Below are 23,250 nucleotides of genomic sequence, written 5' to 3' on the forward strand. Positions count from 1 at the left end.
CAAAGATCCCTAGCTTCTCCATTAGAGAGAGGCATGAGGTTTACACTTGACCCTAAGTCACACAGAGCCTTCTTGAAGGTCATGGTGCCTATGGTACAAGGTATTGAAAACTTCCCAGGATCTTGTTTCTTTTGAGGTAATTTCTGCCTAGACAAGTCATCCAATTCTTTGGTGAGCAAAGGAGGTTCATTCTCCCAAGACTCATTTCCAAATAGCTTGTCATTAAGCTTCGTGATTGCTCCAAGATATTTAGCAACTTGCTCTTCAGTGACATACTCATCCTCTTCAGAGGAAGAATACTCATCAGAGCTCATGAAAGGCAGAAGTAAGTCCAGTGGAATCTCTATGGTCTCATTTTGAGCCTCAGATTCCCATGGTTCCTCATTGGGGAACTCATTGGAGGCTAGTGCACGCCCATTGAGGTCTTCCTCAGTGGCGTTCACTTCCTCTCCTTCCTCTCCAAATTCGGCCATGTTGATGGCCTTGCACTCTCCTTTTGGATTTTCTTCTGTGTTGCTTGGAAGAGTACTTGGAGGGAGTTCAGTAATTTTCTTGCTCAGCTGTCCCACTTGTGCTTCCAAATTCCTAATGGAAGACCTTGTTTCAGTCATGAAACTTTGAGTGGTTTTGATTAGATCAGAGACCATGGTTGCTAAGTCAGAGGGGTTCTGCTTAGAATTCTCTGTCTGTTGCTGAGAAGATGATGGAAAAGGCTTGCCATTGCTAAACCTGTTTCTTCCACCATTATTGTTGAAACCATGTTGAGGTCTCTCTTGATTCTTCCATGAGAAATTTGGGTGATTTCTCCATGAAGAATTATAGGTGTTTCCATAGGGTTCTCCTAGGTAATTCACCTCTTCCATTGAAGGGTTCTCAGGATCATAAGCTTCTTCTTCAGATGAAGCATCCTTAGTACTGCTTGGTGCATTTTGCATTCCAGACAGACTTTGAGAAATCAAATTGACTTGTTGAGTCAATATTTTATTCTGAGCCAATATGGCATTCAGAGTGTCAATCTCAAGAACTCCTTTCTTCTGACTAGTCCCATTGTTCACAGGATTCCTTTCAGAAGTGTACATGAATTGGTTATTTGCAACCATTTCAATGAGCTCTTGAGCTTCTGTAGGCGTCTTCTTCAGATGAAGAGATCCTCCAGCAGAGCTATCCAAGGACATCTTGGAGAGTTCAGAGAGACCATCATAGAAAATACCTATGATGCTCCATTCAGAAAGCATGTCTGAGGGACACTTTCTGATTAATTGTTTGTATCTTTCCCAAGCTTCATAGAGGGATTCACCATCCTTCTGTCTGAAGGTTTGGACTTCCACTCTAAGCTTACTCAATTTTTGAGGTGGAAAGAACTTTGCCAAGAAGGCATTGACTAGCTTTTCCCAAGAGTCCAGGCTTTCTTTAGGTTGTGAGTTCAACCATATTCTAGCTCTGTCTCTTACAGCAAAAGGGAATAGCATCAGTCTGTAGACCTCAGGGTCAACCCCATTAGTCTTGACTGTGTCACAGATTTGCAAGAACTCAGCTAAAAACTGATGAAGATCTTCAAATGGAAGTCCATGGAACTTACAATTCTGTTGCATTAGAGAAACTAATTGAGGCTTAAGCTCAAAGTTGTTTGCTCCAATGGCAGGGATAGAGATGCTTCTCCCATAGAAGTCGGGAGTAGGTGCAGTAAAGTCACCCAGCACCTTCCTTGCATTGTTTGCATTGTTGTTGTTTTCGGCTGCCATGTGTTCTTCTTCCTTGAAGAATTTGGTCAGGTCCTCTAAAGAGAATTGTGCCTTAGCTTCTCTTAGCTTTCGCTTCAAGGTCCTTTCAGGTTCAGGGTCAGCTTCAACAAGAATGCCTTTGTCTTTGTTCCTGCTCATATGAACGAGAAGAGAACAAGAAAATATGGAATCCTCTATGTCACAGTATAGAGATTCCTTGAGGTGTCAGAGGAAAAGAAAAGTAGAAGACAGAGGTAGAAAATTCGAACTTATCAAAGAAGATGGAGTTCGAATTTTGCATTAAGGAATAGTGTTAGTCCATAAATAGAAGGATGTGAGAAGAAGGGAAGTAATTTTCGAAAATTAAGTAAAAGATTTTGAAAACATTTTGAAAAACACTTAATTGATTTTCGAAAATAAGAGTGGAAAAGAAATCAAGTGATTTTTGAAAAAGATTTTGAAATTAGAAATAAAAAAGATTTGATTGAAAACTATTTTGAAAAAGATGTGATTAAAAAGATTTGATTGAAAAGTTATGGTTTTAAAAGGATATGATTGAAAAGATATGATTTGAAAACAATTTTAAAAAGATTTGATTTTTTTTTTTAAATTAATGACTTGCCTAACAAGAAAAGATATGATTCAAACATTAAACCTTTCTCAACAGAAAAGGCAACATACTTAAAATGTTCAATCAAATCATTAATTGTTAGTAAGTATCTTTGAAAAAGGAAAGAAATTGATTTTGAAAACATTTGATTGAAAAGATATGATTTGAAAAAGATTTGATTTTTAAAAACTTTGAAAACTTGAAAAAAATTGATTTTGAAAACAAAATCCTCCCCCTTGTGCCATTCTGGCGTTAAACGCCCAGAATGGTGCACATTCTGGCGTTTAACGCCCAAACTACTACCCTTTTGGGCGTTAAACGCTCAGCCAGGCACCCTGGCTGGCGTTTAAACGCCAGTCTGTCTTCTTCACTGGGCATTTTTGAATGCCCAGCTTTTTCTGTGTGATTCCTCTACAGTATGTTCTGAATCTTTAATTCTCTGTATTATTGACTTGAAAAGACACAAATTAAAAATATTTTTGGATTTTTAATAATAAGGAATAATCAAAATGCAACTAAAATTAAATAATAATGCATGCAAGACACCAAACTTAGCAGTTTGTATACCATTGACACTAACAAAATGAGAATGCATATAACAAAACACTCAAGTCAATAGAATTCAAAGATCAAAACAAGGAAATCATCAAGAACAACTTGAAGATCAATGAGGACACATGCGTGAATGCAATAAGAAAAGAAACATGCAATTGATACTAAACTTAAGATGAGACTCTAGACTCAAACAAGACATATTTTTGGATTTTATGATTTTGTAATTTTTTTTTGTGCTTTTTCGAAAATTAAGTGAAAAGGAAAATAAAGGTATCAAAATTCTTAATGAGAATTCCAGGAATCATGCAATGTTAGTCTAAAGCTTTAGTCTAAAGAAATTAGACATTGCCGGCCAAGCTTCAGCAGGACATTGCATTCAAGAGCTAAATTGATAAGAATCAATCAGCCTTGGTGATGATAAGAACATCACCTTGAAACACTAGAATTCATTCTTAAGAACTCTGAAGAAAAATACCTAATCTAAGCAACAAGATGAACCGTCAGTTGTCCATACACAAACAATCCCCGGCAACGGCGCCAAAAACTTGGTGCGCGAAATTGTGAACAATACTTTTTCACAACTCTCATAATCCCCGGTCATGAACTCCAAAAACTTGGTAGCTCAATTCCATGGCATTACACAACTTCGCACAACTAACCAGCAAGTGCACTGGGTCGTCCAAGTAATACCTTACGCGAGTAAGGGTCGATCCCACGGAGATTGTTGGTATGAAGCAAGCTATGGTCATCTTGTAAATCTTAGTCAGGCAGACTCAAATGGATATGGTGATGAACGAAAATAACATAAAAGATAAAGATAGAGATACTTAAGTAATTCATTGGTAGGAACTTCAGATAAGTGCATGAAGATGCCTTCCCTTCCGTCTCTCTGCTTTCCTACTGTCTTCATCCAATCCTTCTTATTCCTTTCCATGGCAAGCTTGTGTAGGGTTTCACCGTTGTCAGTGGCTACCTCCCATCCTCTCAGTGAAAGCGATTGCATATGCCCTGTCACGGCACGCGGAATTCAGCTGTCGGTTCTCGGTCAGGCCGGAATAGAATCCATTGATTCTTTTGCGTCTGTCACTAACGCCCCGCCTGCTAGGAGTTTGAAGCACGTCACAGTCATTCAATCATTGAATCCTACTCAGAATACCACAGACAAGGTTTAGACCTTCCGGATTCTCTTGAATGCCGCCATCAGTTCTCGCCTATACCACAAAGATTCCGGTTAAAGAATCCAAGAGATATTCACTAGAGCCTCGTTTGCTTGTAGAACAAGAGTGGTTGTCAGTCACTTTGTTCATGAGTGAGAATGATGATGAGCGTCACATAATCATCACATTCATCATGTTCTTGGGTGCAAATGAATATCTTGGACAAAGAACAAGCGGAATTGAATAGAAGAACAATAGTAATTGCATTAATGCTCGAGGTACAGCAGAACTCCACACCTTAATCTATGGTGTGTAGAAACTCCACCGTTGAAAATACATAAGTGATAGTGTGATCATTGGTTTCGGCCCCAGAGAGGGAACCAGAAGAACCAAGATGAAAATACAATAGTAAAAGGTCCTATATATAGAAAACTAGTAGCCTAAGGTGTACAAAGATAAGTAAATGACATAAAAATCCACTTCCGGGCCCACTTGGTGTGTGCTTGGGCTGAGCAATGAAGTAATTTCGTGTAGAGACTCTTCTTGGAGTTAAACGCCAGCTTTCATGCCAGTTTGGGCGTTTAACTCCCATTTAGGTGCCAGTTCCGGCGTTTAACGCTGGAATTTCTGAGGGTGACTTTGAACGCCGGTTTGGGCCATCAAATCTTGAGCAAAGTATGGACTATCATATATTTCTGGAAAGCCCAGGATGTCTACTTTCCAACGCCGTTGAGAGCGCGCCAATTGGGCTTCTGTAGCTCCAGAAAATCCACTTCGAGTGCAGGGAGGTCAGAATCCAACAGCATCTGCAGTCCTTTTCAGTCTCTGAATCAGATTTTTGCTCAGGTCCCTCAATTTCAGCCAGAAAATACCTGAAATCACAGAAAAACACACAAACTCATAGTAAAGTCCAGAAAAGTGAATTTTAACTAAAAACTAATAAAAATATACTAAAAACTAACTAGATCATACCAAAAACACACTAAAAACAATGCCAAAAAGTGTACAAATTATCCGCTCATCAAGCAGCATGGTCGGTGTACACAATCACCTTTGATCCCACTAGATAGGATCTAAACTTGTCAATGGCATAGACCACTCGAGATCAGGTGATATAACCCAAGGTCTTCCAAAAGTGGAACAGGTATTAGAAGTTCGTTCGATTGATTCAATATCGATTAACCTAGGGAAGAGGGTTGACGCTTGGAACGAACATATAACCAAAATTCTCGGCATTCCTTGGGGATTCTTTATTTGTACTGAGCTAACTATTGTCCAAAGTCGAATTTCTTTGGTTAATAAAATCCAAAGGGTTTATCGATCCCAAGGAGTGCATATACATAATAGACATATTGAGATTATCGTACGCCAAATAACATCAAAAGTATTGGTTTCAGAAGATGGAATGTCTAATGTTTTTTCACCCAGCGAGCTAATTGGATTGTTTCGAGCTGAACGAGCGGGACGTGCCTTAGAAGAAGTAATTTGTTACCGAGCTCTATTATTGGGAATAACAAAAACATCTTTGAATACCCAAAGTTTCATATCCGAAGCGAGTTTTCAAGAAACTACTAGAGTTTTAGCAAAAGCTGCTCTCCGAGGTTGTATCGATTGGTTGAAAGGTCTGAAAGAGAACGTTGTTTTGGGGGGAATGATACCCGTTGGTACCAGATTCAAAAAGGTAACACAGCCTTCAAAGCAAAGACAACTTATTAAGATTGCTCCGAAAAAAAAGAATTTACTCGAGGAAAAAATAAAAGATATCCTGTTCCACCATAGAGAATTTGTTTTTTAATTTCAAGAATTTATGTGATACGTTGCAGCAATCATTTCCGAAGATTTGATAATTGCTAAAACAAGTAACTCTTTTTCTGTGGTTGTGTAATTCTTCTGTGCGTCATTTAGAACACGGCTGGCATAATAAATGACGTGCAGAAGCTTGTTATGCCTCTGTCCCAACACTGCACCAATGGCATGGTCACTGGCATCACACATTAATTCGAATGGTAATGTCCAGTCTGGTGCAGAGATGACTGGTGTTGTGACCAGCTTAGCTTTCAGGGTCTTAAATGCCTGCAGACACTGTGTGTCAAACACAAATGGTGTGTCAGTAGCTAGCAGGTTGCTCAGAGGTTTTGCAATTTTCAAAAAATCCTTTATAAACCTTCTGTAGAATCCTGCATGCCCCAGAAAGCTTCTGATTGCCTTAACATTGGCAGGTAGTGGTAATTTTTCAATTACCTCTACCTTTGCCTTATCCACCTCTATTCCCTTGCTTGAAATTTTGTGCCCAAGGACAATTCCTTCAGTCACCATAAAGTGACATTTCTCCTAGTTTAAAACCAGGTTAGTCTCTTGGCACCTTTTCAGGACAAGCTCTAGGTGGTTAAGGCAGGAGCTAAATGAGTCTCCATATACTGAGAAGTCATCCATAAAGACTTCTAGGAATTTCTCCACCATATCAGAGAAGATGGATAGCACGCATCTCTGAAAAGTTGCAGGAGCATTACACAGACCAAAAGGCATTCTCCTGTAGGCAAACACGCCAGAAGGACAAGTGAATGCTGTTTTCTCTTGGTCCTGAGGATCTACTGCAATTTGGTTGTAACCTGAATAGCCATCCAAAAAGCAGTAATAATCATGACCAGCTAGTCTTTCTAGCATTTGGTCTATGAATGGTAAAGGAAAATGATCCTTTCTGGTGGCTGTATTGAGCCTTCTGTAGTCAATACACATACGCCACCCTGTAACTGTTCTTGTAGGAACCAGTTCATTTTTTTCATTATGAACCACTGTCATGCCTCCCTTCTTGGGGACAACTTGGACAAGGCTCACCCAGGGGCTATCAGAAATAGGATAAATAATCCCAGCCTCTAGTAATTTAGTGACCTCTTTCTGCACCACCTCCTTCATGGCCGGATTTAGCCGCCTTTGTGGTTGAACCACTGGTTTGGCATTATCCTCCAATAGGATCTTGTGCATGCATCTTGCTGGGCTAATGCCCTTAAGATCACTTATGGACCACCCAAGAGCTGTCTTGTGTGTCCTTAGCACTTGAATCAGTGCTTCCTCTTCCTGTGGATTTAAAGCAGAGCTTATGATCACTGGAAAAGTGTCACCCTCTCCCAGAAATGCATACTTCAGGGATGGTGGTAGTGGTTTGAGCTCAGGTTTGGGAGGCTTATCCTCTTCCTGAGGAATTTTCAAAAATTCTTTTGTTTCCTCTGGTATTTCCTGATCAGGCTGAACATTCTTGAAGATGTCCTCTAGCTCTGATTCTAGACTTTCAGTCATATTGATCTCTTCCACCAAAGAGTCAATAATGTCAGCACTCATGCAGTCATTTGGTGTGTCTGGATGCTGCATAGCTTTTACAGCATTCAACTTGAACTCATCCTCATTGACTCTCAGGGTTACTTCCCCTTTTTGTACATCAATAAGAGTTCGTCCAGTTGCTAGGAAAGGTCTTCCTAGAATGAGAGTTGCACTCTTGTGCTCCTCCATTTCCAGCACTACAAAGTCAGTTGGAAAGGCGAATGGCCCAACCTTGATAATCATGTCCTCAATTATGCCTGATGGATATTTAATGGAGCTATCAGCAAGTTGGAGACATATCCGGGTTGGTTTGACTTCTTCAGTCAACCCAAGCTTTCTGATAGTGGATACAGGTATTAGATTGATACTTGCTCCAAGGTCACACAGGGCTGTCTTGGTGCAAGCACCTTCTAATGTGCATGGTATCATAAAGCTTCCTGGATCTTGAAGCTTTTCTGGTAAGCTTTTCAGAATGACTGCACTGCATTCTTCAGTGAGAAATACTTTTTCAGTTTCTCTCCAATCCTTCTTATGGCTTAAGATCTCTTTCATGAACGTAGCATAAGAAGGTATTTTCTCAAGTGCCTCTGCAAACGGAATATTTATTTCAAGAGTCCTTAGATAGTCTGCAAAGCGGGCAAATTGCTTATCCTGTTCCACTTGGTGGAGTTTTTGAGGATAAGGCATCTTGGCTTTATATTCTTCAACCTTAGTTGCTGCAGGTTTATTCCTTACAGAGGTGGTTGGAGAAGCCTTTTTAGAGGGGTTACTATCAGCACTCTCAGGTGTCTGATTCCCCATTGGCGTTTGAACGCCAGGATTGGGAGAAGAATGGGCGTTTAACGCCAATTTTTCCCCCTTTTCTGGCGTTTGAACGCCAGAACTGGGCAGGGAATGGGCGTTTAATGCCAGCTTTTCCCCCTTCTGGCATTTGGACGCCAAGAGTATTCTTCTCTGGGCTCTTACTGTCCTCAGAGGGATTTTGGACAGTGGTTTAGTTATCCTCTGTCAATTGTTCCTTTATTGGCTTTTTGCTACTTTGAGCAGTGTTATTCAATGTCTTCCCACTCCTCAGTTGAACTGCTTGGCATTCTTCTGTTATCTGTTTAGATAACTGCTGTTTTGCCTGATTCAACTGTGATTCTATGTTCTTGTTAGCAATTTTAGTTTCTTGGAGCATCTCTTTAAATTCTGCTAACTGTTTTGTCATCAGGTGTAATTGCTGATTAAGCTCAACCATCTGTTCTTGAGGATTAGGATCAGTGGCTACTGCCATAACTTTTTCTTTTGTAGAGAACTCATTGCTAGAGTACAAATGTTGATTTCTAGCAACAGTATCTATAAGCTCTTGAGCCTCTTCAATCGTCTTCCTCATATGTATAGATCTACCAGCTGAGTGGTCTAGAGACATCTGAGTTTTTTCTGTAAGCCCATAGTAGAAGATGTCTAACTGTACCCACTCTGAAAACATTTCAGAGGGGCATTTTCTTAGCATACCTCTATACCTCTCCCAGGCATTATAAAGGGATTCATTATCCTCTTGTTTAAAGCCTTGGATGTCTAGCCTTAGCTGTGTCATCCTTTTTGGAGGGTAAAATTAATTCAGGAATTTGTCTGATAACTGTTTCCATGTCTTTATGCTTGCTGTAGGTTGGTTATTCAACCACCTCTTAGCTTGATTTTTTACAGCAAATGGAAACAGTAATAATCTGTAGACATCCTGATCCACCTCTTTATCACGTACTGTGTCAGCAAGTTGTAAGAATTGTGCCAGAAACTCAGTAGGTTCTTCCTGTGGAAGACCGGAATACTGGCAATTTTGCTGCACCATGATAATGAGTTGAGGATTTAGCTCAAAGCTGCTTGCTTTAATGGGAGGTATACAGATGCTACTCCCATATGCAGCTGTAATGGGGTTAGCATATGACCCCAGAGTCCTTCTGGACTGTTCAATTCCACTTAGGTCCATGATGGAGAAAGGGAATATGATATGGATTCACAAGTAAAGAATTTTTTTTTGATTTGACCGAAAATAATAAAATAAAACAAATGGAAAATAAAATCAAATTTCGAAAACTAAAAATAAGATCAAAGCAAATTGAAAACTAAATCAATTAGTTAATAAAAAAGATTTTGGAATTAGCAATTGAGAATATATGATTGAAAATTATTTTGAATAATATTTGATTTTTGAAATGAGGAAAGAGAAAAACAGCAAAATGTCACCAAACATAAAATTTTTAGAAAATCAGACACAAATTTTCGAAAACTTAAAGGAAAACACAAAAAAGACACCAAACTTAGAATTTTTAAAGAACAAGAAAGGACTAAGAACATGCAAATTCGAGAAAATAAAAGAAAACAAAAGCATGCAATTGACACCAAACTTAAAATATGAAACTAAACTCAAATAAAAGACTCTAAACCAACAAAAATAAAACAGTCCTAATCTAAGCAACAAGATAAACCGTCAGTTGTCCAAACTCAACAATCCCCGGCAACGGCGCCAAAAACTTGGTGCATGAAATTGCAATCACACTTTTGCAATCCCGCACAACTAACCAACAAGTGCACTGGGTCGTCCAAGTAATACCTTACGTGAGTAAGGGTCGATCCCACGGAGATTGTCGGCTTGAAGCAAGCTATGGTTATCTTGTAACTCTTAGTCAGGATATCAATAATTATCAAGGTTGATTGTAAAAATCAAAAGAACATGAAATAAGTACTTGTTTTGCAGTAATGGGGAACAGGTTGAGGTTTTGGAGATGCTCTATCTTCTGAACCTCTGCTTTCCTACTGTCTTCTTCTTCAAGCACGCTAGGCTCCTTCCATGGCAAGCTGTATGTAGGGTTTCACCGTTGTCAATGGCTACCTCCCATCCTCTCAGTGAAAATGTTCAACATGCTCTGTCACAGCACGGCTAATCATCTGTCGGTTCTCAATCGGGTTGGAATAGAATCCAGTGATTCTTTTGCGTCTGTCACTAACGCCCAGCCCTCAGGAGTTTGAAGCTCGTCACAATCATTCAATCCTTGAATCCTACTCAGAATACCACAGACAAGGTTTAGACCTTCTGGATTCTCTTGAATGCCGCCATCAATTCTAGCTTATACCACGAAGATTCTGATTAAGGAATCCAAGAGATATCTACTCAATCTAAGGTAGAACGGAGGTGGTTATCAGGCACACGTTCATAGTTGAGAATGATGATGAGTGTCACGGATCATCACATTCATCAGGTTTAGGAACAAGTGATATCTTAGAATGGAAGCAAGCATGATTGAATGAAAAACAGTAGTAATTGCATTAATCCATCAAAACACAGCAGAGCTCCTCACCCCCAACCATGGGGTTTAGAGACTCATGCCGTAGAGGATACAATGAGAAACGCGTAAAGTGTCATGAGATAGAGATACAATGTCAAAAGATCCTATTAATAGTGAACTAGTAACCTAGGGTATACAGAAATGAGTAAATGACGTAAAAATCCACTTCCGGGGTCCACTTGGTGTGTGCTTGGGCTGAGCATTGAAGCTTTCATGTGTAGAGACTTTTTTTGGAGTTAAACGCCAGCTTTTATGCCAGTTTGGGCGTTTAACTCCAATTTTTGTGCCAGTTCCGGCGTTAAACGCCGGAAATTCTGAAGCTGATTTGCAACGCCGGTTTGGGCCATCAAATCTCGGGCAAAGTATGGACTATTATACATTGCGGGAAAGCCCAGAATGTCTAGTTTCCAACGCAATTGAGAGCGCGCCAATTGGGCTTTTGTAGCTCTAGAAAATCCACTTCGAGTGTAGGGAGGTCAGAATCCAACAGCATCTGTAGTCCTTTTCAGCCTCTAAATCAGATTTTTGCTCAGGTCCCTCAATTTCAGCCAGAAAATACCTGAAATCACAGAAAAACACACAAACTCATAGTAAAGCCCAGAAAAGCGAATTTTAACTAAAAACTAATGAAAATGTAATAAAAACTATCTAAAATATACTAAAAACATATTAAAAAGAATGCCAAAAAGCGTATAAATTATCCGCTCATCAAGGTCGCAACCCACCTCAGTGCGTTGTCTGGTTGGTGACAGAAGCGGAGGATCCGGATACGTCTTTTGATTTATTTTATATATGTCTCTAACTTTTATATTTTGCTTTGACTAGAGGATTGACTTAGAGAGAGCAAAACTTGTATAAGTTGTTTTTACTGTTTGGATTCATATATGGGATGCATATGACTAGCCGGCTTAAACTCCGCGAGTCGTGACTAGTTTCTTATGATATTATATACTTATCTTTTATTATCTTGAATCTGTTTCTTGTGCCTTAAACTATTAGTTTCATTAATATGTTTTGAGCATTTCAAATCCCGTTTTGAGCTATATCCTTCATCGGGCTTCTAGATTATACTATTCTTTCTATATATCTTATGTATGAGCTTAGAACTGTCGTAATCCTTGACTAACCTTTGCTTTACGATGCGAGGTAAAGCTTAGGCTAATTAGGGTGTTACATTTAGTGGTATCAGAGCGGTTCGTCCTTGTGAGCCTAAGGGATGGACCGATTGTGCTTCATTGTATACTATGTGTGTCTTTTCTTTTATGCTATTAGGTTATCTACTTGATATTTCCTAGAATGCTTGTTTATGAGTGCCTGTTTGGGGTAATTGAAGCACTAGGCTTTTGATATTGAGACTGATCACGTTGATATCGATTGTTTGGCGTAGATAGGAACCCAAATGGCCACTCGTGGATGAGGTCGTACGCGTTCACGAGGAGAGAGTAGGAATGAGCGACCGGCCGATAACCATGCCGAGTTCATGGCGGCAATGACGAATCATGCGAATATCATGGGGGCTACCGCTACTGCGATTCTGTAAGCTGTGCAGAGGTTAGGCCAACCAGCCAGAAATGAAAACAAAATTGGTGAAAGAAATGTGAATGAGAATGCGGAAGGAAACGGAGATAACACGGGAGGTGCTCTGATGACCTTGGCGATCTTTCTCAAGGTTCATCCTTCGAGTTTTTGAAGTTCAACTGATCCCACGGAAGCGGATAACTGGTTCCAAGCTGTGGAACGCGCACTGTAAGCACAGTATGTCCCGCATAACCAATACATAGAGTTTGCTGCTTACCAACTTCAAGAAGAGGCCCAGCATTGGTGGCAGGCAGAATGTCGCTTGCTACAGCTCCAGAATGCAAATGTTCTTTGGGATGTATTCCAAACGGCCTTCTACAAGAAGTATTTTCCTCAGTCGGTAAGGGAAGCAAAGGAGATGGAACTATTGCAGCTGGAGCAAGGTTCCTTGTCGGTGTCAGAATATACAAGCGAATTCGAGGAACTTTGTAGATTCTCTAAGGCGTGTCAGGGTGCCCCGGAGGCCTATGAAAGTTGGAAGTGTGTCAAGTATCAAAGGGGTTTGAAGGATGACATCAGGACGACTGTGGCTCCAATGGATATTTGTATTTTCTCTGATCTGGTGAACAAGGCAAGAGTGGTTGAAGAGAACGCGAAGACGGTAGCCTCGTCAAGGGACACTGATGGAGTAAACACCAGTAGGGAATGCAACAACAACCTTGGACCAAAGGGGCAAAACCTTAAGAAATATGGTGAAGGGAAGCGATCAAGAGCTTATTCTTCTAATATGAAATGTCAGGAGTGTGGAAACTACCATCCGAATAAGCCATGCCAATTAGCTAAGAAATTATGTTACAAGTGTGGCACACCAGGACATTTGGTTAGAGATTATCCACACCGAAGAACACATGAGGCGGGTCGATCACAACAACATGATTGAGGTAAGTACGAAGCCGATGGCCAAACCTCAACTTATCTTCATGGTATAGACTATCGTCGTTCGTGTCGAAAAAGGTTTTAAAGCTTAGATTGATTTTTAAACTTGGTGTGAAATTCTGGTTTGAATGATTTGGTTTTGAAACTAAGATTGGAACTTTTGATCAAATGATACGATTTAAAAAGGAAAAGTGAGTCCTAAGATTTTGTTCACTTGTGATTTTGGTTTGTAAATTTTAATTTAACAAATGGGATTCAAATGGAAAGGTTTTGATTTAAAGGTTTCAATGAATTTAGGCAAATCATGCTTTAAAATGTTTGAATTGCAAATAAATGGTTTTTGACTCTTTGATAAGGTTTTAACAATGGACTCATTTAGATTGGACTTGTTTTAAAGGTTTTGAAATGTATTACAAAATTGGTATTTTGGTTTAAAAGAAAGAATTTCTGGATTCCCAGTGACGATGATCAGAGTGACGCAGCAAAAGTTGTACGCTAAGTTGTCGAAGTGTGAGTTCTGGAAGGAAGAAGTGAAGCTCTTAGGTCATATGGTGAGCGAGGGAGGTGATGACGGGTCATCATATACCCATTTTTCAAGCTAATTTCACTTGTTTTATTAGCCTTTATGCACTTTCTTGTATCTTAAGTAAGCAATTTGGAATGAAAATGCACAACTTCTTTAAATCAAGCAACCACCATTAAATTGATGCTAAATCATGAGGTTTAAGCAAGAATTAATTGATTTTTAATGAATTATAAACCTTATGAGTTTAGAGATACTTTGAGTGGTTGCTTTGGTTTCTTGTAGATGAAGAAAGGAAGAAAAGAGGAAAAACGTGGCTTAAAGAAAGCGTGGCCCAAGGGAAGAAGAAGTGTGGCGCATGGAAGGGAGGAAGCAAACATTGCCCTCCACAAGGGCACACTGCCCTCCAGGAGAGCAACATGATGAACCAAGCTTTGAGAGGCAACACTGCCCTGTCCACAACAAGGGCGGAGCACAATTTGATGCCAAGGACCAAAGGAAGTAAAAACTCTGCCCTGCCCTCCTCAAGAGCAATATCGGGCTTTCATGGAAAATAAATCAAAGGAAATTGCTTCCTAGTGCTTCCTATGGGTTTCGAACCCAAGAGCAAGGAGGAAAGAAGTAGCGCTCCACCACAAAGAAATAAGCAAAAATTGGCTTGCTTTCAATCTCCCAGGATCGAACACGGCACCATGAGGAAGCAAGGAACTAAGCATGACTTTGGTGCCAAGAAAACCAAAGAAAAGAAGAAGCGTGTGCCTCCACCAAGTTTCGAACTTGGAACCTCACCATGGGCAACATTGCCCTGCCCTCCACAAGGGCAGGGTAGCATTTTTGTGATGCACACACGGGCACAAGATTGGCGCACCAAGGGAGCTTTGGCACAGCAAGCACGCACGGGCAGCAAAATCTGGCGCACAAAAAAACTCTGCCCTGCCCTTGTGAAAGCATCAACGCACCACGCACGCACGCACAAGGCCGCACGCATCATTTCCTGCCCTGCTGGTGCACGAATTTTGTAATCCGCACAACTAACCAGCAAGTGCACTGGGTCGTCCAAGTAATACCTTACGTGAGTAAGGGTCGATCCCACGGAGATTATTGGTTTGAAGCAAGCTATATTTACTTTATTAATCTTAGTCAGGAAGCCAATAAGATTATAAGTGGAATTATTAGATTTGATTGGAAAAATAAAAGAGAATAACGACGTTACTTGTTGTGCAGTAATAAGAAATATGTTGGAGTTTTGGAGATGCTTTGTCCTTCGAACTTCAACTCTTCCTTAAAATCCTTCAACACACGAAAAGTCCCTTCCATGGCAAGCTCTATGTAGGGTGTCACCGTTGTTAATGGCTACCTCCCATCCTCTCAGTGAAAACGTTCCTATGCTCTGTCACAGCACGGCTAATCATCTGTCGGTTCTCAATCAGGTTGGAATAGAATCCATTGATTCTTTTGCGTCTGTCACTAACACCCAGCCTTCAGGAGTTCGAAGCTCGTCACAGTCATTCAATCCCAGAATCCTACTCGGAATACCACAGACAAGGTTTAGACCTTCCGGATTCTCATGAATACCGCCATCAATCCGGCTTATACCACGAAGATTCTGCATAATGAATCTAAGAGATACTCATTCAGTCTGATGTAGAACGGAGGTGGTTGTCAGGCACACGTTCATGGGTTAGGGAAGGTGATGAGTGTCACGGATCATCACCTTCTCCATAATTAAGCGCGAATGAACATCTTAGATAAGAACAAGCGTGTTTGAATGGAAAATAAAGGAATTGTATTAATTCATCGAGACGCTGCAGAGCTCCTCACCCCCAACAATGGAGTTTAGAGACTCATGCCGTCAAAAAGTATGTAATTCAGATCTGAAAATGTCATGAGGTACAGAATAATTCTCTAAAAGTTGTTTAAATAGTAAACTAGTAACCTAGGTTTACAGAATATGAGTAAACTAAGATAATTGGTACAGAAATCCACTTCTGGGGCCCACTTGGTGTGTGCTGGGGCTGAGACTAAAGCTATCCACGAGTAGAGGCTTTTCTTGGAGTTGAACTCCAAGTTATGACGTGTTTTGGGCGTTCAACTCCGGATCATGACGTTTTTCTGCCGTTTAACTCCAGACAGCAGCATGTACTTGGCGTTCAACGCCAAGTTACGTCGTCAATCTTCGTGAAAAGTATGGACTATTATATATTTCTGGAAAGCCCTGGATGTCTACTTTCCAACGCCGTTGAGAGCGCGCCAATTGGACTTCTGTAGCTCCAGAAAATCCATTTCGAGTGCAGGGAGGTCAGGATCCAACAGCATCAGCAGTCCTTTTTCAGCCTAAGTCAGATTTCTGCTCAGCTTCCTCAATTTCAGCCAGAAAATACCTGAAATCACAGAAAAATACACACACTCATAGTAAAGTCCAGAAATATGATTTTTGCTTAAAAACTAATAAAATTCTATTAAAAACTAATTAAAACATACTAAAGTCTACATGAAATTACCCCCAAAAAGCGTATAAAATATCCGCTCATCACAACACCAAACTTAAATTGTTGCTTGTCCTCAAGCAACTAGATAAATAAAATAGGTTTTAACAGAAATTAAGAAGTAATAATATTTTAGAGTTTTAAATGAAGCTCAGATTCTTATTAGATGAGCGGGGCTTGTAGCTTATTGTTTCTGAATAGTTTTGGCATCTCCCTTTATCCCTTGAATTTCAGAATGATTGGCATCCATAGGAACTCAGAATTCAGATAGTATTATTGACTCTCCTAGTGTAGTATGTTGATTCTTGAACACAGTTATTTTATGAGTCTTGGCCGTGGCCCTAAGCACTTTGTTTTCCAGTATTACCACCAGATACACAAATGCCACAGACACATGACTAGGTGAACCTTGTTCAGATTGTGACTTAGCTTTGCTAAAGTCCCCAGTCAGAGGTGTCCAGAGCTCTTAAGCACACTCTGTTTGCCTTGGATCACGACTTTAACCACTCAGTCTCAAGTTTGTAACTTGGACCTGCATGCCACAAGCACATGGTTAGGGACAGCTTGGTTTAGCCGCTTAGGCCAGGATTTTATTTCCTTGATCCCTCCTATCCATTGATGCTCAAAGCCTTGGATCCTTTTTACCCTTGCCTTTTGGTTTTAAAGGGCTCGTGGCTTTTTCTATTGCTCCTTCTTCTCTCTTTTTTTTTTTGACTGCTTTTTCTTGCTTCAAGAATCAATTTCATGATTTTTAAGATCATCAATAATATTTTTCGTGTTCCTCATTCTTTCAGGAGCCAATATTCATCAAATTCAAAGTACAAGTTATGCACCGTTCAAGCATTCATTCAGAGAACAAAAAGTATTGCCACCACACATAATTAATTATAATTTTTATTATTAAGAACTCGAAAAATATAGATTACTTCTTTATTCAAAAAAAATTCTACTACTTTATTCATGCCTGATGATGATGAGAAAAATAAATTATAGCTTAATTGGAAATAAAATCAAAATAGACATACTAATTACTACTAATTATCTCCTAAGGTAAATGTCTATAATAATACTATCACTAAGTTAAAGCAGAAAAATTAGAACTCAGCAACCTGTTGTTTTGAGGAGTAGATGTTCCTCTAATCTGTGGGGTGCTTTTCAAGGATTAATTTTTGGCGCTTTAGCTCCCTTAGATCACGCCCCTGCTCTTCCTGTTCCTTAAGCAGTTTGCAAAGCATGCTACTTTGATTGTTCTGTTCTTTCTTTATTTGATCCATAGCTTCTTGCAATTTGGAAATAGAAGCCTCAAGATGTTCCCAATATTCGAATTGAGGCAGTTCTGGGAGGGCTTCCTGTGCTCTCCTCTTGGCAGAATCATCTTGTTGCTGTTGTCTGACCATTGACATTCCAGTGATTGGCCTCTCAACTGGAATATACTCTGTTATTCCCATCTTCACTCCGGCATCTTTGCAGAGCATAGAAATTAAGCTTGGATAGGCCAATTTGGCGTCTTTGGAATTCCTGTTTGCTATTTTATATAGCTCACATGAGATCAGTTGATGGACTTCTACCTCTTTTCCCAACATGATGCAGTGAATCATGACAGCTCTTTTGATGGTTACTTCAGAACGGTTGCTGGTGGGCAATATGGAACGCCCAATGAAATCCAGCCAGCCTCTGGCTACTGGTTTTAGATCTTCTCTTTTGAGTTGAATTGGGGTGCCAGTGGTGCTGGTAGTCCACCTGGCTTCAGGGATGCATATGTCCTCTAGAATCTTGTCTAGACCTTTGTTTACCCTCATCATTCTCCTGTTAAAGGAGTCTGGGTCATCTTTCAGTTGAGGAATCTTAAATATTTCCCTGATCTTGTCAGGATGAGTATGAACAATCTTTCCTCTGACTAAGGTCCGATGGTCATAGAGAGCAGCTCCAATTATTCTCTGCCTGTCTGTCTGCCATAAATTGGCATAGAACTCCTGAACCATGTTTCTTCCCACTTTCGTTTCAGGATTGGTCAGAATTTCCCAATTCCTAATTCGAATTTGCTCTTGAATCTCTTGATATTCATCTTCTTTCAGATCAAATTTGACTTCCGGGATCACTGATCTGTGACTCATTATTTTGTAATAATGATCTAAATGTTCTTTAGTTAAGAACTTCCCTTGATTCCAAAGTGGCTTTGGGGCCTCTCTTTCTTGCCCCTTGGGGTGGGTTGTTTTCCTTTAGGGGCCATGATCTTAATGAGTATGTTTTTGTGATCACGGATAACCACACCAAACTTAGAGCTTTGCTTGTCCTCAAGCAAAAGAGAAGAAAGGAGAGGGATAGGAAGAGAGCAAGTGTGGCAAGGTGATGATGAGTGGGGCGCCGAAGTCAATATATGGGGAGGGGGGAGGGAAATTTTGAAAAAATGAAAAGGATAAGATAGAAGATATGGTTTATAAAAGATAGATATGATAAGAAAAAGATATAGTTTAAAAAGAGAAAGATATGAATAATATTTAAAAAGATGGATTTGAATTTTTAATTTTGAAAAAGATTTTTAAAGAGAGAATTGAGTTTTGAAAACAAATTTTTAAAAGAGTTTGATTGGATTGAAAAATAATTTGTCTTTATGGATTCAGATACAGAAATTAGGATTTTTAGAACACTAATTTGAATTGAGGGATGATAATTTAAAATATGTTGATGCAAGAAATCATGAATTGAAACATAAAAAATTAGAAAATTTGTAAAGAGAAACGAATTTTACCTCCTCCCCACCATCCTGGCGTTAAACGCCCAACTGCTGCATGGTTTGGGCGTTTAACGCCCAAATGTTGCTTCTCCTGGGCGTTCAACACCCAGCTGATGCATCTTTCTGGCGTTGAACGCCAGGAAGTCCTTTGTCACTGGGCATTTTTCTAAACGCCCAGGATGTTGCCAATCTGGCGTTAAACGCCCAGAAGGTGCTTCTTTCTGGTGTTTAACGCCCAGAAGATGCTCCTTTCTGGCGTTTAACGCCCAGAAGGCCACCCTTACTGGCGTTGAACGCCCAGTGGGTGCTTCTTTTGGGCGTTCAATGCCCAAAATGTTTCTTACTGACTTTTTCATGCCAGTGAGCTTCCAATTTCCCTTATAACTCTGTGAATCCAACCAATTGCTATTTTACCTTGAAGATACTTTGACATATACCTGTAAAAATCAATTAATTAATCAATACGAATAAAATTAAATTTTGTGATTGGCTGGGTTGCCTCCCAGCAAGCGCTTCTTTAATGTCATTAGCTGGACTATTACTGAGTTTTAATCAAGTCTCAGTTTTGAGCATTCTTGCTCTAAATTGCCTTCAAGATAATGTTTGACTCTTTGTCCATTAACAATGAACTTTTTGTTAGAGTCATTATCCTGAAGCTCTATGTATCCATATGGTGATACGTTTGTAATGACATATGGACCTCTCCACCGGGATTTTAATTTCCTGGGGAATAATTTGAGCCTAGAATTAAATAGCAGAACTTTCTGCCCCGGCTCAAAGACTCTGGATGACAATTTCTTATCATGCCATCTTTTCGCTTTCTCTTTGTAAATCTTTGCATTTTCGAAAGCATTGAGTCTAAATTCCTCTAGCTCATTTAACTGGAGCAATCGTTTTTCTCCGGCTAACTTGGCATCAAGGTTTAGGAATCTGGTTGCCCAATAGGCCTTGTGTTCCAGTTCCACTGGCAAGTGACATGCCTTTCCATACACAAGCTGGTATGGAGAGGTCCCTATAGGGGTCTTGAATGCTGTTCTGTATGCCCACAGAGCATCATCCAAGCTTCTTGCCCAATCCCTTCTACGGTTAATTACAGTCCGTTCCAGGATTCTTTTGAGTTCTCTATTTGAGACTTCAGCTTGCCCATTAGTTTGTGGATGATATGGAGTAGCTACCCTGTGGCTAACTCCATAACGAACCAGAGCAGCATAAAGCTGTTTATTGCAGAAATGAGTGCCCCCATCACTAATTAACACTCTAGGGATACCAAATCTGCTGAAGATGTGCTTCTGGAGGAATTTTAACACTGTTTTAGTGTCATTGGTGGGTGTTGCAATAGCCTCCACCCATTTGGATACATAATCCACTGCCACCAGAATATAAGTGTTTGAGTATGATGGTGGGAAGGGTCCCATGAAGTCAATGCCCCATACATCAAACAACTCAATCTCCAAGATCCTTTGCTGAGGCATGGCGTAACTGTGAGGTAGATTGCCAGATCTTTGGCAACTGTCACAATTAAGTACATACACTCGGGAGTCTTTATAGAGAGTAGGCCAGTAGAAGCCACTTTGGAGGACTCTTGTGGCTGTTCGCTCACTTCCAAAATGTCCTCCATACTGTGATCCATGGCAGTGCCATAGGATCTTCTGTGCTTCTTCCTTAGGCACACATCTACGGATTACTCCGTCTGCACATCTCTTAAAGAGATACGGCTCATCCCAAAGATAATATTTTGCATCCGTGATAAGCTTCTTTATTTGCTGTCTACTGTACTCTTTGGGTATAAATCTCACTGCCTTGTAGTTTGCAATGTCTGTAAACCATGGCACTTCCTGGATGGCAAAGAGTTGCTCATCCGAAAAGGTCTCAGAGATCTCAGTGAGAAGGAGGGACGCCCCTTCTATTGGTTCTATTCGGGACAGGTGGTCTGCTACCTGATTCTCTGTCCCTTTTCTGTCTCTTATTTCTATATCAAACTCTTGCAGAAGCAACACCCATCTTATAAGTCTGGGTTTTGAATCCTGCTTTGTAAGTAGATATTTAAGAGCAGCATGATCAGTGTACAGAATCACCTTTGATCCTACTAAATAGGATCTGAATTTGTCAATGGCGTAAACCACTGCAAGTAGCTCTTTTTCCGTGGTTGTGTAATTCTTCTGAGCGTCATTTAGAACACGACTGGCATAGTAGATGACGTGCAGAAGCTTGTCATGCCTTTGTCCCAACACTGCACCAATGGCATGGTCACTGGCATCACACATTAGTTCAAATGGTAATGCCCAGTTTGGTGCAGAGATGATTGGTGCTGAGACCAATTTAGCTTTCAGGGTCTCAAATGCCTGCAGACACTCTTTATCAAAGATAAATGGCGTGTCAGCAGCTAGCAGGTTGCTTAGAGGTTTGGCAATTTTTGAAAAATCCTTTATAAACCTCCTATAGAATCCTGCATGACCCAGAAAGCTTCTGATTGCCTTAACATTGGTGGGTGGTGGTAATTTTTCAATTACTTCAACTTTAGCTTGATCCACCTCTATTCCCTTGTTCGAGATTTTGTGCCCAAGGACAATTCCTTCAGTCACCATAAAGTGACACTTTTCCCAGTTTAAAACCAGGTTGGTCTCTTGGCATCTCTTTAGAACAAGTGCTAAATGATTAAGGCAGGAGCTGAATGAGTCTCCAAACACTGAAAAGTCATCCATAAAGACTTCCAAAAATTTTTCCACCATATCAGAGAAAATTGAGAGCATGCACCTCTGAAAGGTTGCAGGTGTATTGCATAGCCCAAATGGCATCCTTCTGTATGCAAATACTCCAGATGGGCATGTGAATGCCGTTTTCTCCTGATCCTGGGGATCTACTGCAATTTGATTATAACCTGAATATCCATCCAGGAAGCAGTAGTATTCATGACCTGCTAGTCTTTCTAGCATCTGGTCTATGAATGGTAAAGGAAAATGATCCTTTCTGGTAGTTGTATTGAGCCTTCTGTAATCAATACACATGCGCCACCCAGTAACTGTTCTTGTAGGAACCAGTTCATTTTTTTCATTATGAACCACTGTCATGCCACCTTTCTTAGGGACAACTTGGACTGGGCTCACCCAGGGGCTGTCAGAAATAGGATAAATAATCCCAGCCTCCAGTAATTTAGTGACCTCTTTCTGCACTACTTCTTTCATGGCTGGGTTCAGCCGCCTTTGTGGTTAAACCACTGGCTTGGCGTCACCCTCCAGTAGGATCTTGTGCATGCATCTAGCTGGGCTAATGCCCTTAAGATCACTGATGGACCACCCAAGAGCTGTCTTGTGTGTCCTTAGCACTTGAATTAGTGCTTCCTCTTCCTGTGGCTCTAAGGTAGAGCTTATGATTACAGGAAAGGTATCACCTTCTCCCAAGAATGCATATTTTAGGGAAGGTGGTAATGGTTTGAGCTCGGGTTTAGGAGGTTTCTCCTCTTCCTGAGGGATTTTCAGAAGTTCTACTATTTTCTCTGACTCCTCCAGATCAGGCTGGACGTCTTTAAAGATGTCCTCTAGCTCTGATTCGGGACTCTCAGCCATATTGACCTCTCTTACCAGAGAGTCAATAATATCAACACTCATGCAGTCATTTGGGGTGTCTGGATGTTGCATGGCTTTGACAACATTCAATTTGAACTCCTCCTCATTGACTCTCAAGGTTACTTCCCCTTTTTGGACGTCAATGAGGGTTCGGCCAGTTGCTAGGAAAGGTCTTCATAGAATGAGAGTTGCACTCTTGTGCTCCTCCATTTCCAGAACCACAAAGTCAGTAGGAAAGGCAAATGGCCCAACCTTGACAATCATGTCCTCAATCACACCTGATGGGTATTTAATGGAGCCATCAGCAAGTTGAAGACATATCCTGGTTGGTTTGATTTCCTCAGTTAAACCAAGCTTTCTGATAGTAGATGCAGGTATTAGGTTGATACTTGCCCCAAGATCACATAAAGCTTGCTTGGTGCAAGTGCCCTCTAATGTGCATGGTATCATAAAGCTCCCAGGATCTTTAAGCTTCTCAGGTAAGCTTTTCAGAATGACTGCACTGCATTCTTCAGTGAGGTAAACTTTTTCAGTTTCCCTCCAATCCTTCTTATGACTTAAGATCTCTTTCATGAACTTAGCATAAGAGGGTATTTGCTCAAGTGCTTCTGCAAACGGAATCTTTATTTCAAGAGTCCTGAGATAGTCTGCAAAGCGGGCAAATTGCTTATCCTGTTCTGCTTGGCGGAGTTTTTGAGGATAAGGCATTTTGGCTTTGTATTCCTCAACCTTAGTTGCTGCAGGTTTATTACCTACAGAAGTGGGTTGGGAAGCCTTTTTAGAAGGGTTGTTATCAGCATTTGTAT

General features: G+C 40.4%; 1 non-coding gene across 1 annotated transcript; it reads left to right on the forward strand.

Annotated features, from left to right (window-relative positions):
- The first annotated feature begins 1,229 nt into the window (after positions 1–1,229).
- On the forward strand, positions 1,230–1,337 carry LOC130963978 (small nucleolar RNA R71). Its single transcript, XR_009080093.1, has one exon. It is a non-coding gene; the product is annotated as a small nucleolar RNA R71 (small nucleolar RNA).
- Positions 1,338–23,250: the final 21,913 nt, after the last annotated feature.

Source organism: Arachis stenosperma, chromosome 2 (genome assembly GCF_014773155.1).
Source record: "Arachis stenosperma cultivar V10309 chromosome 2, arast.V10309.gnm1.PFL2, whole genome shotgun sequence".
In the NCBI taxonomy this organism is placed as follows: Eukaryota; Viridiplantae; Streptophyta; class Magnoliopsida; order Fabales; family Fabaceae; genus Arachis; species Arachis stenosperma.